Here is a 16,604-nt window from a genome sequence, read left to right on the forward strand (position 1 = left end):
TTTCTCAAGGTATCAAGTGCAATGAAGGAAGAATCATCAATACATGATCAGCCCGGGGAGTCAGCCTTGGGTGCTCAGACTAAGAAAGTATGGAATTTGGCAGCAGCATGTGCCTTGAGACACGAGGAGAAAATGTAAGGAAATGTTAACTCACCTCTATAGATAGACATGAGCACCTTTCCTGGCAGCACTCGTGAAGAGCTCTCCTCTGCACAGCCTGCCCTCACGCTCACAGAGCTCTCTCCTGACACACTGCAGGGCAGAGGACACATGTGAAGGGGACACTGCTCCTCCTGACCCAGGAAGTAAGCCCAGGGGCTCAAATGCAAGAGCTGCTTGCTTCTTTCCTTATCCCTGTGTAGCTTAGCATACAGATGGTTCAGCCTCTTTGTTAACTTGCAACTAGACTTCAGGATGAAGGTAAAAGGCAGGAACTCCACTAAAATAAAAATGAATCAAAGACCTAAATATTAAAACAGAAACACTAAATCTGCTGGAAGATAGCATAGGTAGAACTTGGAAGAGATAGATGTAGGCAAACACTTTATAAACAAAACCTCAGTTGCACAGGAAATAACACAATCTATAACTGGAATCTCACCTTATTAAAAAGCATGTGCATAGCAAAAGAAACCTCCAATACAGTAAAGAGACAACCCAGAGTGGGAGAAAGATTTTGGCACCAGGTCCTTAAAGGATTAACATCTAAAATATATAAAAGAACTCAAAATTCCAACTCCTCAAATTTCAAGACTCAATCAAAAATGGGAATCTGAAAGGAACAGACACTTCTTAGGTGAAGAAGTACAAACAGTAAATAGATACAAAAAAATGTTCAACATCACTAGTCACTCAAGAGATGTACATTAAAACAACACTGACAAAAATAATGGCTACTGTCAAGAAGTCAACCTGTTGGAAATGCTGACAGGGCTGTGGGGAGAAAGGAACCTTTCTGCACTGTTGGCAGGAATGCAGATTGGTGCATCCACCATGGAAATCAATGTGGAGGTTTCCCCCCCGAAAAACTAAAACTAGAGGTTCCATTTGACCCAGCTATTCCCCTTCTTGGTATCTTACCAAAAGAATTAACACATCATACTGCCGTGATGTATGCACACTTGTGTTTATAATGGTACAGTTTGTAATAGCTAAATCTTAGAAATAATCCAAATGCTCATTGACAGATGAATGAATAAAGAAGATGTGGGGTGTTTTTATACAATAGACTATTACTCTGCCATAAAGAAGGATAAATTTGGGACATTTCTAGGTAAATGGATGCATCATGAGCCCATACTGTATGGTGAAATAAATCATACATACTTGCTTAAATATCATATAGTTTCTCTGGTATGAGAAACCAAGAGTGTAAATAAGGACCAAAATGTATAATGGATATTGTGAAATAGAGAATGTTCAAATGGAAAAAGGAGTGAAGGAGGGGAAAGACTGAAAGTAAGTAAGGGAAAAAAGAATAGAAGGAAAAATGGGGACAAAACTTTTGTAAATAAGGAGGGGAACAGGAGCTGAAGCCTGGGGAGGGGGGTGGGGAGAAAAGAATCAAAATGTATTATGCACAGGTACAAACACCCTGGTGAACATGAAGACTATGTATATCTGAAATGTACCAATAAAATTAATCTTTAAAAAAGATAAAACGCAGGTGATGGCAGAGGATGCACCGCCAGGTAACTTTCCCCGCGCTGTCTGAGCCGTTTTTGGTGGAGCGCTGCACCTGTAAAATGCACGTGGTTAGGGACGCAGCTTGCTGGTGAGGGAAGGAGGCTGGGCTGAATGGCAAGCACCTCACGCCCACTGCACGGGGGACTCTGCAACACCTCTTCCTCCCCAGGCCTCAGTTTCCTCATCAATAAACTGAGGATAGACATGGAGCCATCCCCAGATATTTGGTATAAGGCACCATACTTGGCACTGGCATCCGACGGCCTCATAACACAAGTGTGTCTGCATTTGAAGGAGGGTAAGAGTTATTTAAAACTAAAACTGGCTTTGGCATTTTCTGCCTTTTAAGGGCAGAGGCAAGGGGAGGGCAGAAATGCCTGCATCAGTGGGCACATAAATCTCTAGACTGCGTCCTTTTGCTCACGGAGTAGTGTGGGCTGGACTCGGGGCAGAGCGGTTAGAATTTCAGTCTCACTGGGGAGCTCTGCTGCTGCTATAACAGAGAGCGGATAGCAGCTGGTAAGAGAGAGGAGGCCCAGTGGTGAGGGGTTTCCGCGACAGAGGAAAGCTCAGAGGGAAATTCCCAAAGCAGACGATCCAAAGACCCCAGAGAACAGGAACGGCTGATACGCAATTTGGCCTGCGTGTGGTGTTGCATGTGTGTCTCCCTGCTGCACGAGGGGTGCTTTGTGTAAATTAAGGGAAACCATAGGAAAGAGCCTGGGTTTTACATCGGAGTGGAACAGGGAGGAGACAAGATCCGCTGCAGATGACATCCAGATGAGACCGAGCTCTGCCGATGGTGACCAGGGGAGCTGACCCAGGGGCTCGCAGAATGCTAGGAGGGGGACCTGGGACTTCCCGCCAGAGGAGAATCGGGGTCTCAAGCCACTTTTATTTAAATCCAAAAGACAGGCTGACGTCAGTCTATAGCTGGGTTCCATATTCATGGCTGAGAAACCACATCATAGAAGATGGCGAAGGAGCGGTTTAGACGATTGCCGCTGGAAGGAGGAAACATTTACTATTTTAAAATATTAAAAATATCTCACTGTATGAGAGAACACAGTAGCAGTCGTCATGGCTGTTTGTAAATGGCCGGTGCCTTGTCCTTCCAAGCACCCGGAAAGTCACACCCCTGCCTGTTTGAGCTCAGACGTCCTCACAGACAAGGCTTGAGTCAAGGTGACAGGGACGTGCCTCTTCCTGTGGGAACCTTGAGACTCTCTTTTTCCTCTGCCTTGATTATTTGGAATAATTTGGTGCGAAATGGCTCTGTCATCCTGATTTCTCAGTGGAAAAAGCACCAATAAACCTTAAATAAACTTAGGCTTTTTAAAAAAAATCTTCTTGGATTTTATTCTTTTGTTAATTTTAATTGTTAATTTTGTTGTGATTTTTTTTATTAGTGTGTTCCCAGTACGGGGATTTCACTCCTCACTGGAAGTTGGCATACACCCATCATACCTCTTAATTATTTTTTCATTCCCTTTCCCTCTTCTCCCTCCCTTCTGTCTCCATCTCTTGGGCCCTTGCCCTTTTGCAAAAGATCTATTTTTCTACTTTTTATTATCTGTCTCTCATTTTGCTTTTTATGTTTATAGCAGCACAATTTATAATAGCCAAGTTGTGGAAACAGCCTGTGTCTATCAACAAGTCAATGGATAAAGAAAGAGTGGTGTTTATGCACAGTGGAGTTTGACTCTGCCATAAAGAAGGAGAAACTTGAGTCTTTCGTAGGAAAATGAAGATACCTTGAGATTATGTTAAGGGAAATAAATCAGATGCACAAGCTTAAATATTGGATGGGCTGTTTTTAGAGTAGCTGAAATTTGAGGGGAAAGGCTTATTACTGGTGCATATCGTGACTGATTCAGAGATTTGTGCAATCTTTTATTTTACTAATGAGAAAACTGAGTTAGGAGCAGAGACAAGTCTTGAGTCACCCAGAGACTTCACTGAAAATCTGCAGCTAGGGCCTCACTCCCTGTTCCCGATGATCAGTCACTTCCACCTTGTCTGTTATACCCTTGGGACTGTGGTGAGGCAATGCCCAGAGTTCTATATGCAGGCACCTATAAGAGCAGGCTCCAGACAGAGAACCCAGAGCCACTCGAGGGAAACTGCCTCAGGCTGCCATTCTGCCTCAGCTGCCTGCTATCCAGAGGGTGCACCATGGACTTGGTGACCTCCCACCTGCTGGTGCACTCAGCCTGAGATGCCTGTTGCTCCTCTGATGGTGGCATTTGTTATCACTGCTCTTTGACACTATTCTACCTTCGTCCCTCTTGTGTCTCTGGCAAGAAATGCTCACTGTTCCGGCATCTCTTTTGTCACACTCCCAGGAGCAGTGATCCAGCACAGGAACCGCATTTTTCTGGTGGTGGCAAAGGTATCAGAGAGTGCTTGGAAGTAGACAAGACCCCTGGGAGGCTGGGGTCAGAATGGGCCACCCATTGCTCATTCCTCATTGTACTGGGCAAGGAAAGTCATGTGGCCAAAGTTGAGAGGTGGAAAACATGTTCCGCCAAGTCCCAAGGTGAATGGTGTTGCTATAGGAAGGGATGTAAGTGGGGAAAATTAATGCAATCTGCCACACTCACTGTTATGATATCTAGATGTCCCCACAAAGCCTCATGTGCTCCTCTGTGGGGCTTTAGAGAGGTGCTTGGATCACAGGAGTGTGACACCCAGTAGCTTAGTCTGCTGATTAGTTTATAGCTGCATATGGTGGGAGGAGAAGCCTGGTCACTGGGAGCGTGGCCTGGGAGGGTCTATCTCCCCTGGTCCTCGATATCTCTCTGTTTCTCACTGCCACGCCATAGTGTACTACTGTCGTCATGCTCCTCTGCCCCTCTGCCATGCCCCTGAAACCAGACTACTCTGGACTGCATCATCCTCTACAAACTGTGAGCCAAAATAAATCTTCCTTTCAGTTGTGGGTGTCAAGTATTGCATCTCAGTGACAAGAAAAAACTCAGCTATTCACCCTCTCCTTCTGACCACTGAGCTCCTAAACCTGACCCAATCCATGTGGTTCCCATGGGCAGGGCTCCAAACCTCAGCATCTCTACTAAGCAGGGCGCTCAGAGTCCCATTTTATATTAACCTGTGCATTTAAACAGCTACCAACAAACACAGTAATTATGCGGAAAGACAAGGCCTTCGTAAAAGATTTATCAGCATTGAAGAAGGAGCCTTTAAATCAGCAAAGCCTGTAATTGCCTTGAACATGCTGGATAATGTGAGTCAGAGTTCATCTTTGCCTCTTCTTGCCGGCACAGTATCCATTGCTTCACTTATTGGCCACCTCCTGGGACTGGAACACTGCACAAGGCCCTGGAGATAAAAGGAAAACATGGTGGTGCTTTGGTTCAAGACTTACTTCATTCCACGCTCCTGGGGAAGATGGCCATGGGTGTTTCCCACCCAACATAGAATCAGTGAATGGAATCAAAATTGTGCCAAACTCTGCTGTTTATGAACCAAATTGTTTATGAACAGAAGCATTCATGAGCTGAGGTATTACTGTACAAATATTCATCCCTGAAAGAGCTGTGCAAGCTGAGCGGGCAGGGTATAGCAGCCCACCACATATCATTTTGAAGGTTATGTATAACATTAGTTTAGGAGAAACTTCTCAACATAGACCACGTGAGTAGAGCCTTATGAAACTGCTGTGTACATCCTATATGCCAGTGACATGAGTAAGAAATGTCTTGCTCTTTTCACCACTGAGTTTCCCCCCCCCCACCAGAATCCTGACCATCTCTGGAGGGGCTGACCATCCTCTCATCCTCACGTTTCCTGGACCTAAGTATTTTCTGTTCTGCACCTGCCATCTCCTTTCACATGTAACATTCTCATCAGCACCCAGGAAAATCTAGTATCTTGTCTTTGGGGTACAGGCTGTTTTAGTTTTCTTTATCCTTGTGGTATATCACCCCAACTTTTAATAACATAAATAGCAACAATTTAATTGCTTGGGACAGTGAGTATCACAGACAGTTTCTGTTGCCCCTCAGGTTATTGTCAGGTGTGGCTGGACAGTTCAAGATGGTCTCGTGGAATTCTGAACAAGAGAGCAATAACACAGGAGTCACATGAATGGGTTCAGAGTACAGAACGGGTCTTAATTGGACATAGAGCCACATTGGTTTAGGCAATAAACAGCTAAACCTAAATCTGTTTTAGGCAACAGTGGACTTCCTCCTGCTCTGCCCTATGCTAGATGGATGTGCTTGCCTGTTTATAGGTGCGGTGGAGGCTTTTCTCTCTCTAGAGTTCACCACGTGGAGGGGAAAGAAGCAGGGTGGAAGCTAGAAACAGAGAAAGCCTGTGAGCCTACTGCACTCTCTCATCCTACCAGAGGGCCTGCTATTTCCATGGAAAGAAATGAGTAGAGGCAGAGAGAAGAGCAGAGGCTTCTTCCCAAGAGCGTGCTTGCTACCCCCAGTCTCCAGGAGCCGACCTGAGGCAAAGGCAGGAAAGCAAGGAAGGACAGTGCTCCTGAACACACCCCGGCTTTATATGTTTACAGGTCCATTTTGGCTGACCCAGGGTGTATTCACCTTCTCAGTGGAAGAAATCAGTACCAAGGTAGGGGGTGCTCGCTGTTACTCCAAAACCAGCCACTATTTCTTATTTCCTTTTGTTGTCATGTGATCAAAGCATACTATGGTCTTTGCCTTAGCTCATTATTAGGGCAAAATACACAACATTTACAAGTTAAAGGGGAGAAGATTTATTTTAGCTCACAGTTTGTATGGTTTCAGTATATTGTCAGCTGGTGGAATGGCAAGTGAGCATCATAGAAGAGAAACAGTTCACAGTATAGCAGACAGAAGCAGTGAAGAGAGAGACCTTCTGAACTTTTATCCCACCCAGGCTACAAGCCTATTGCTTGGCACTCTCCATACTCAGGGTGGGTCTTCCTCTCATCTGCATTAAGAACTATTCTAAATCAATCAGTGAACCAATTTAGTATCATGCAATGATAATCCCTAGATCCAGTCATCTCTGAAAAGTCTCACCTATAAGCACATAAAGTTTTCTGGGGACATCTAGATTCAAGCCATAACAGTGTTCTTTACCACATGTTCTTTTGAGGGCTGAGTGATATAGTTCAGAGGTAGAAAGACTGCTTAACATGTGGAAGGACTTGGATTCAATCTTGCCCTGAAAAAATAAATGCTGTCTTGACCCAGTGGTGGCCAGTTACCAGATAACTAGAGATAGCCTGTGTGCTCCAGAACTCAAAAATTGCTCATATTAGCCAATTCATGAGAGCCTGAAAGCCCTAGCTAACATCACCTCACTTGCATATAGGCCACCTCTACTCCTCCAGGCTGCTGCTACCCTGTACTCAGGTACAGCCTCCTGTGGTGCTGTAGGCGGCCTTCTCTTACTTGGGGCTGCAATTTACAGAGTTCTGCCTTTCATCTATCATTGTGCTGTGTCTTGCCATTTGAAAGAACCCTTAAATCATATCCTACACAGGGAGGGCAATAACTTCCCTAAAGGCTGTGACATAGACCAGCCCTATACATTCATTATTCACCTCTAAACCCACATCCTATACTGACAACTTGCTGTTTGTATTCTGTCTCTGATGATGCCTATTGCACTCAATAGCTTAGCTGAGATCACATAATGATAGATTTCTTAGCTCCATTATTGTAATGGTGGTGATATAAAATAATTCCAAACTTAAGTAATATTATTTGACATCCAATCATCAAATACCACCTACTTGTAAATATAGCCTAACATATAGAAAAGTTAAGAACTCTACAAAAATTAAAGTTATCAGAGCACTCATATCAGTGTTCACTTTGCTGTCTCAAGTAGGGCAATCCCACTCCTGTGCTTAATATAATTGAAGTCCCTTCTGTAGCCAGTTTGGGTGTAGCTCCTTCAAGATGTCAAAGTAGAATTTGCCCCAAGTCTGGTGCTTCTTTTTTATGAAAAGAAGAGTTGAAAGGACACAGGAGATTAACATGGCACTGATACACACTCAAGAGATTCAGAACTACAAGAAGCAAGAGGGAGCCCCCAATGCAGACATACCAAGAAACACTTGGTATTTGCATTAAAGCAAACATACATTAATGTTGTTGAATGTAGTTCCCTCTTGGAAGTGCCTGAAAAGGAGTAGGAGGAGAAAGTGTCTTGGTTTTAGCATCACTGTGATGCCAACCCGTCTCTGCCAATTTCCAGTGTCATGGGAACCAAACTCAACTGGAAAAATCTCCACCCAGAGGCTAAGGAGAGCACTTGTTTTCCCAGTAGAGTAGGTTCAATGGTGCCTTTTGAGTGCTCCTCACACTTATCATGTCTGTAATGTCAGTGGTTTCCTCCAGTAAGCACCCAACACTGCCAACCCCTATCTGGGCATAGGAGGATGTGTGGGGCTTCCCAGAAATGCCCTCGAGTTGAAAATTCAAGAAGCATCTCTCTTAATGAAGTGATGAGCAGGACTGAGTAGGCACGTGGACACCCCTGCTTCTTTCCTGCTTGAGTGGGACAAACTCCAAGAGTACTCTGCCAGTTCCTCAGAGGAGCCCCAGCAAGTCTGAGTCTCAGTTGCCCACAATGTCTTTTGTTGGCTTTTCTGCTGTGCCCCTTTTCACTCATCTACTAGTACTTCTTAGATGATCTCCTAAGTGAGCTACCTCTGCCAAAATCTTCACCTCAGGCTCTACCTCTGAGAAACCAATTTCAGAATTCTTACCTGTGGGGAAAGTTGACTTCTACATCCTCATTTCTCTCACAGCTTGCTTCTTACACACTTCAAGTTTTAAATACATTAGATCAACGTAGCCAGTCACCAGGTATTGATTAAAGTGTTACTTTTTAACAGTCTTGTAGCTATAAAAGATCTTTACTTCCAGACTCCCTCTGAATTTTGTGCTCCTCACACCCAGTGGTAACCTGAGTTCAGGGAGAGCATCTAAGATCTCAGGCGAACACTGAACTTTGCTGTGGAGGAGTTTTGCTACTGCAGGAGTGAACTCTGAGAGTCCAGATAGTGAGCTGCAAGGAATGCATCTACTCCTGAGGTGTAAAGGACCTCATGAGGCCAGCACTCTGTCATCTGCTTTCTCCCAGAGCCTTGAGTGTGTGCCACTTGGGTGACAACTAAAACCTTCCTGCTGCCACCTGGCACTGCAGTATGGTATCACTCCAGTGGCCATTTCCCTCTGTCTTTTATGAGCCATCTTGCATAAGTTGTGTGCCAGTTAATTTCTAAAAACCATTTTTTAAAATTATCATATATTTACAATATGTAATAAATGTATCTATTGTGGGGACTGGTATGTGTGCATATTGCATCTTGATCCCTTTTCTATCCTCTTCCCCTCCCCTCCTGTTTGTCTCCCTTGTCTCCAGATCCCTTTCCTATCTCCATAAAAATGTATTTCTCTATTTCTTATCATTTTTAATTTTCTTTTAAAATTATTTATACTTCAGATTTTTCATGTAAGAGAAGCCATGTAATATTTAACTTTGGTGTCTGGTCTATGTCACTTAACATTCTGGCCTCAAACTACATCCATCTTCCTAGAAATGACTCTAACTTACCTTTCTTGTGACTGGGTATATATACTCCATTGTTCATGTATCACATGGCGGTCCTCTGCGGGAGCTGGACTTCCTTAGAGGAAGAAATGACTCCACCTGTCCCTAATGCATCTGTGGAAAAATCAAGACTTCTCTTAGTGTTTCACAGTGCTGGTGACAGCATCCATGAGCAGAGTTATCTGGGAAAGGTTCTGGGAGTTAGGACTGAGGCCTAGTACACTAAGACTCCACTATCCCACTCTTAGGGACATGTTGAAGTGAATTGTCCCATGATCTGAAAGGCAACACACACACACACACACACACACACACACACACACACACACACAGATCCATGACAACAACTGGAGGTCACCTTGAGTCCATGACTGGGAGAATGGCTGGGTAACACATAGTGAACACTCCCTGAAGATTGCTACACAGTTCTTAGAGCAGGGAGCTAGCAGCATGTCTAACTGTGGGAGAGAGCTTTTCAAAAGCATATTGAATGAAAGAAGAGAAAAACAGTACAAAGCCAACTACACAAGGCCAGTTATATAAATTCAACACAGAAATCAATAGAATAACATTTCTTTACAAAGATGCATACATGTACACTCAAGTACATGAATCATAAATCCTAGAGTGGGGGAGCCTGTGAGGATCAGAGACTGGAGAGAAATGAAAAGACATAGGATTTATGCAAACTGATGGCAAAGTGGCCTTGAACCCAGAACCTTGGCTCAAGAAATGCCATGACCTTGACCCAGGGCCCTGTTGTATCCTTTAGCTTCTTCCCCTCCCCCTTACTACTCATGTGTCTTCCTTTTGTCTCCCTTTTTGCTGCTTCTTACTTTTAAGCCTGTTTGCCCTGCCGTTCTTTCCCCAGCCTGCTTTTTGGAAGGTCACCAATGACTTCCATGTAGCCAGATTCATTTATATTTGTATTCATTTTTAAAGTTAAGATGGCATTAATAACCTTTTAATATAGAGTTCTGTTTTGATAAATGCATGGAATTTATGTCATGCAATCACCATCAGTAAAGACATGAAACAGTCCTGGCATCCTCAAAACAGTCCCATGAATACAAAAGAATTATTCCCTTCCCCAATCTTCAAAGCTGGAAATAGCTTCTTTCTTTTTATACCTACAATTCTGTTTTTCTGAGGATGTCATAGAATAGTTTAGATGTTTGTCTCCCATGTCTTAAAGGTTTGGTCTCCAAGATGGTATTACTGGGAGCTGGTGGTACTTTAGGAAGTGGAGCTTCATGGAGATACTTAGGTCACTGGGCTAAGCCCTAATGGTGATTGTGGAACATCCACCTTTCTTCATGTTCTTTGCTTCCTGGCTAATAGGCTGAGTAATTTAGTGCCATTTTTAAAATTAGATAATCCAAAGAATTCCTATAAGTTTTTCTTACTGAGCATAAACTTATCCCACTGGCTAAAACTATATCATATGAATTTTCCTAGCTGCAAAGGAGTCTTAGAAAGTGAGTGTTTCACTAGATAAAGACATGGGAAACAGTGTTAGGAACAGATGCTCTATGAAGTTATCCACATTGCCTCCTCATCACTCTTCCTTAGACTCTTGTAGTTTTGTGTTTTGATGCCATGAAAATGAAGTTTACATTTCCTCGCTCCTTCTCTAACATCATCATTACCACCCCACAGTGCCCTTTTTTTCTAGCTTCTGCTTGACTCACTCAAATCTTTTCTTTCACTTATCAGGTACAGTGTATCATTCTCCCCATTGGACACTGTCCTTATGGTAAGTGTCCACCCTTACCCTCTGCATAGCCTCTCTACAGACAAAGTGGGGCATGGTTTATGACTCTGGTACCTTGAGATTTAGCTGATGGAGTTAATGGAGTTAGTTGAGGCTGTGGATGTGTACAAGAAGTTTGGGTTGGCCTTTCCCACTTCTGTCATCTGTTATGACAGAGCACATCCCTGGAGCTGTTTGGTTCTGAACGAGACCTTGGAACAGACCCAAAACCAGCCTGTAGCTTGCAACCAGCGCAGCAAAGCCCAGCCAAGATCACCCAGATGCCCCCCAAATCCCAGGCCTGGGAGTGAGAGAAGTGAATCTTGTTGTCAGCCACTGAGACTTTGCTTGACTGTTATGAAGTGTGAATGCTGCAAAATTGAACATAGTCTGAATTATTTTCCCCTATTCCTGAGTTTATTAAATTTATTCACTGTTAGTATCTCAAATGAAATAGTGTTTTCTAAGAGAGCCTTCTCCTGGACCCACAGCCTTCATTATGCTTTTCCTCTGTGCTAGGTTTCTTCCCAAAGTGTTCTTTTCCTGAACACATCCAGTATAATTTGTAATTCTAGTTTTATTTCTAAGTTCGTTTATTAAAGATCCAGCTCCTGATATGGACTGCTAGTACCATGAGACTAAACTACCATCATCATTACTGCATTTATCAGCACCCAAAATGAAACTTGCACATCATAAGTGCTCACTAAATGTTACTTAATGTTTATTGAATATTTCTAATTGAAGGAATGATTTTTACCTATTAAAATTTTGTTTTTGCAATGGTAAGTAATGTATAGATGTATAACTATGATCCAAATTGTGTCAATGAACAGGGATTATTCATAGAAAAATATTCAAAGGAAGTACCAAAGTATTAATAAGCCTATCACTGTGTAGAAGCATTACACTTTAATTTTTCATAGTTATATCTGTGTTTTGCCTACACCTCCAATATATTGGCCATATATTACTTTTATAATCAGAAAACATAGCAAATGTTATTAAAATGAGGGGGAAGATTAGGACTTCATTATATTTTTCCTGGCAAAGTGATGAGAAAATTCTAAAGGACATCAGAAATCAGAACAAAGCCTGGGCAGCTGGCCAGATCCTTCTGAGTTGGAAATAGCTTCTCCTGGGTTTCTCTGTTCTCAGGACTCCCCAGGGTCTCTTTCCTGCCTTTGGGGAGGGTGTGTGACAAATACAAGAAGGATCAGGGTTGAGAGGAAGGAATGGTCCCCAGGGCTGGGCTGACTGGAAGGATGTGATCAGAATGAGATCAGTTAGGTGGGAATTCCAGGCCATTTGGAAGGGTGGACCATCCGGGCAGCCATAGCCACAGCCATAGCCACAGTGCACCGAAGGCACTGCACATGGTGATTTGTCCCCAGCGACAATGACGTTGGAGGAAATGAGCACCTCAATGGACCATCTGGGTGTCACGGGCCAGAGCTTTTCATGCTAGACTCTTTGGGTCCCAGAGTCCCCGGGGTTGTCTCTTCAGGGATAAGAAAGAGTAAAAAGGAGGCTGGAAAGCCCTCCCTGTGCCCTGACCTCAACCTAACTTGGTTCTCTGTTACCTGCTAGAGCCCATTGGAAGCAAGGGGACAAAGGCTTCTACTGCTGAAAGGGGAAGGTGACAAGCTGCTTAAAGTCAGTGATGAAGAAGGGTGCCACTGAGGACTTTTGAGGAAGATAATAGCTAATATAGCATGAAACTGCCACGTGCCTGGTGGGCTAGGCAGCAAAGCCAGGCACAGACTGGGGACAGGAAGCCACATTTGGTAAACAATGTCCTGATAATAGTGCCATTCATGGAGCCAGGCACTGATTCAAGTACTTTGCTTGTATGAGCTCATTCTTCCCATCATGACCCTGCGAGGTAGGTACCATTATTTTCTCTGTTTTATAACTGGGGGAACTAGGCACAAAGACAGCAAGTAACTGGAGGAAAAATCACACAGCCAGAGAATGAAGAAGCCAGGATGTGAGCCCAGGCTGTCAGCTCAAGGGCCTGACTGCATCCTTGCCCAGAGGACACACAGGAAAATAGAAGTCCATCTGCTGAATAGATTGGTGTGTGCTTCCTTAGCTATGGTCACTGTCATACCACCTCTGGGCCTCTGCTGCTGTTTAGTAGATTCAGGCTCTTAGTCAGACTGACAAGCTCCCAGGGCATGAGAACAGATGGCATGGATGTGGGGGACCAAAACCATACCTGTATATAGAAGCTGAAATACGGGGCAAGAGTGACATTGAATCAGGAGGAGACAGTCCCCAGTGGAGCAGAGCAAAGGCTGTGCTGATTCAGGACAGTGAAGATACTCCAGAGACATCTGGGCAGAATCAATGATGTAATGACATAACTATAATTTTGGAGCAGTGCATGTGCATGTGTAGCCTGCATCAGAGGCTGTGTTTGTAAACCCAAATCCCCAGGCCTCATCCCCAGAGCCCATTGGAATTTCATCTGCAACTAGCTGCCCACTGCTGGGGATGCTCCCAGGCCTCCATGGCCCTCTCTGGAGTCCTGATTTCTATGTCCCATGCTACAAAATCCTTCTGCACACATAGGGGGCCATGTGTTCATTTTAAACACCCTCGCCATTATATTTTAGTGACATTAGTATTCTGAGAAATACACAGGAAAATTCATTTCCTCTTAGGTCTGTCTGATACCCCTTGCTTTAGTCATCAGCCTCCTGAGTTGTGGTTGCACATCTGTGTCTTTGCATAAATGGCTCTGGCTGTCTGCTATGCCCTCACCAGCCTGCTTCCAAATTCATCTAGTTTCTTTTCTTTCTTAAAAATGTACCTTCCCTGAGATGCGTCCTCTGGCTCTTCAGTCTTAGTTGGTTGTCCCTCATGTGAACTTGCACAGCACTTTCACTCTCCCTCTACCATGCACTCAGGACATGGCACTATGCTGTCTCTCTCCTCCACTCCACAGACTTTATGGCTCCCAGTGTCTAGCACAGAGCTTGCTCAACAATGGTAACTGCTCAGTTAGTATCTGAAAGAAGTTAAGTCAGAAGAATGAACAAAACCTGTTCTCCTCCTTCCCCACTACTACCACCCATGTGTTTTCCATGGGGAACTCTTTATTCTTTTCCTGGGCTGAATATTGAACACAAAGCATTGGTGGGTAGCTGCACTCCCAACTCTGTCTTCATTTTTTAGAGATAAGAATAAAAAAACAATAATAATATAGAACTTCAAAACAAGATGATAGGAAATTAACAATGGTTAGTATATTGCACATTGCTATTTTCAAAGTAGTTGCCCAGATTACCAGATACAGGCATACAAGATTGATCAGACGATATACACAGTAACTGCTCCATTTAATGAACTAATAGAAATTAATAGTGCAATTATCTTAGCTAATCCTTTTCTCCTTTCCCCCATCCCAGTTTTTCTTTCCTTTTGAGCAATTTCTTTCCCTTTCACAATATGTATTGCACCTTTTGGGTCTTATTTACTCTTTCAGTTTCTTACATTAGGGAGATAATATGATGTTTACATGTGAATTTCATTTATTTAACTTAGAAGCATGGTCTCAAAGTCTACCTATTTAGCAATTAATGTCTCAAGTTTATCCTTATTTATGGCAGAGTAGTAATCCATTATATTAAAAATCACATCTTTCTTATCCACTCATTAAGTAATGCGCATTTAGGTTGTTTCCAAGATTTAGCTGTTACAAACTGTGCTGCTATTAGCATGGGTGCAGCTATAGTGCTGTGGATTGATGTCTTGAATTCTGGAAAGATACCCAGAAGGATCTTTTTTCATTTTTTATTTTGAACTAGGTCTTGCTAAATTGCCCAGGGTGAGCTCAGCCTTTCAGTCCTCGTGCATCAGCCTCGCAGAGTGCTGGCATTATAGGCATGTGCTGCCACACGCAGCTCCACAATCTACTCTTAATACCATTATAACCTCTTGAACAAGCATGTGAGCTTCAGCTTAGATTCCAGCTCCTATAAATTATTATGAGAAAGGCTACCAATGCCATAGATTGGCCCAGGAGAAAAGAGCAAGTGACTGATTAATACTAGAGCAGGAGTGTGGTGAGTAGAGGTTATGGTGCTGCTGTGACTCCTTCTCAAGACTGGATTGATTCTGTTGTGCTTCTGTCCATGCTAAGGGTGGGGCTTAAGGTCTTAAGGTCAAGGTTAAAGATAAAACCAAGGCTAGGGACTCATTTGCCATAGGTTTTGAGAAAGCCACACTGTGGCACCCAGGTGATCAGGGAAGGGTCTCAGGGAGAGTGGTGCCCACAAAGAAAATCCTCCACCTCTGGCCTCACTACTCAAGTGTGAAACTGACTCCTCTGTTAGAAGTCAGGCTGTTGCAGGGGTCTTAGGATGTGTGGACCCATTGCAAAATACAAGGGTATAGCTCAGGCTTCTCTTCTGTTGCTTGAGTTTCCCAGGGCTGAGAGCCCCAGATTGGCTATCCTGGCCCTTAGGGAGAGTTCCCAGATCTTGGCACATTTTTGGACCAGGAGCAGTTTCCAAATAAAGACTGCATATCCTGACTGGTTGTCAAGTGGAATTAGTGACTTTGAGTTCAGCCTGTTCCCCGCTAGAATTACCACATGTAGGGAATGTTCTGGTACCAGAGGAAATGCCAAGGAGTGGGCAGGGACCAAGGAGCTGGGCATTGGGCTGGTGGGTGAGCATACGGGGGCCAGAGGGCTCTGCTTCCAACTTGAGTTTGGTGTTGCTAACTAAGTATACTTGATTTTTATTTCCTTTAGGCTTTACTTAAATATTCTGAGTGAATCAGTTACTCTTGTTGGATAAATGATTGTCTGCTTGTCTGACTTGGTTCCAAACTGTATTTTCTTAAATATCCAATAGTGGACACATTCAAGGCCCCACAGCAAATTTTAGACAAGGACTCTAGCCCAGACCCTGAGATGTGGGAAGCATCAAGGCTCTTTGCAACCAGATCCACCTCAGTGGAGTCCACATATCCCATTCCCCAACAATGCTTTCATGGGTTCTCTGGAAAGGGTTTCAGCTGTTTTTTTCTCTGACCTTAGTTCTAGCCAGTGTGTGTCCCAATATCCAGAACATCTTTGCTTTGCTTTATATCTTTACATGTTTGATGTTAAACAACATGGACTGGTAAGACCTATAACTGAAATTCATACCAGTAGAGTGAGATTCACGGTGGGCCTGGAGCAGCTACAAGTGGACACGGTTTTGTGACTTCCCCAGGAGGAGATGTTGATGAAGAATATCTCATGAATCCATACAATTTTTAGCTTGTGGAACTTACCAAAGAGAATGGCCATTTGTCACTCAAGGTTGTTGAGGCTCCTGAAAGTACAGTAATAATACAGTAATAGTATTTCACTAAATTAAGTCTATGGTGAAATACATTTTAGAAATTCTCCACACCATGCTCCATTTGATGGAGTCACAAGACAGGTCCATCACAGAAGCTAAGATTACCATGTCTTCATCTGATAATTTAGCATTCTTTAATATTTTTCCTAATTACATAAGTAGACAGAAGAGGTCTTAAGGGCAAAAATTATGGGCTTAGACCAAAGTATATCAGTATAAAA

Source organism: Octodon degus, unplaced genomic scaffold (assembly GCF_000260255.1).
Source record: "Octodon degus isolate 3935 unplaced genomic scaffold, OctDeg1.0 scaffold00060, whole genome shotgun sequence".
Taxonomy (NCBI): domain Eukaryota; kingdom Metazoa; phylum Chordata; class Mammalia; order Rodentia; family Octodontidae; genus Octodon; species Octodon degus.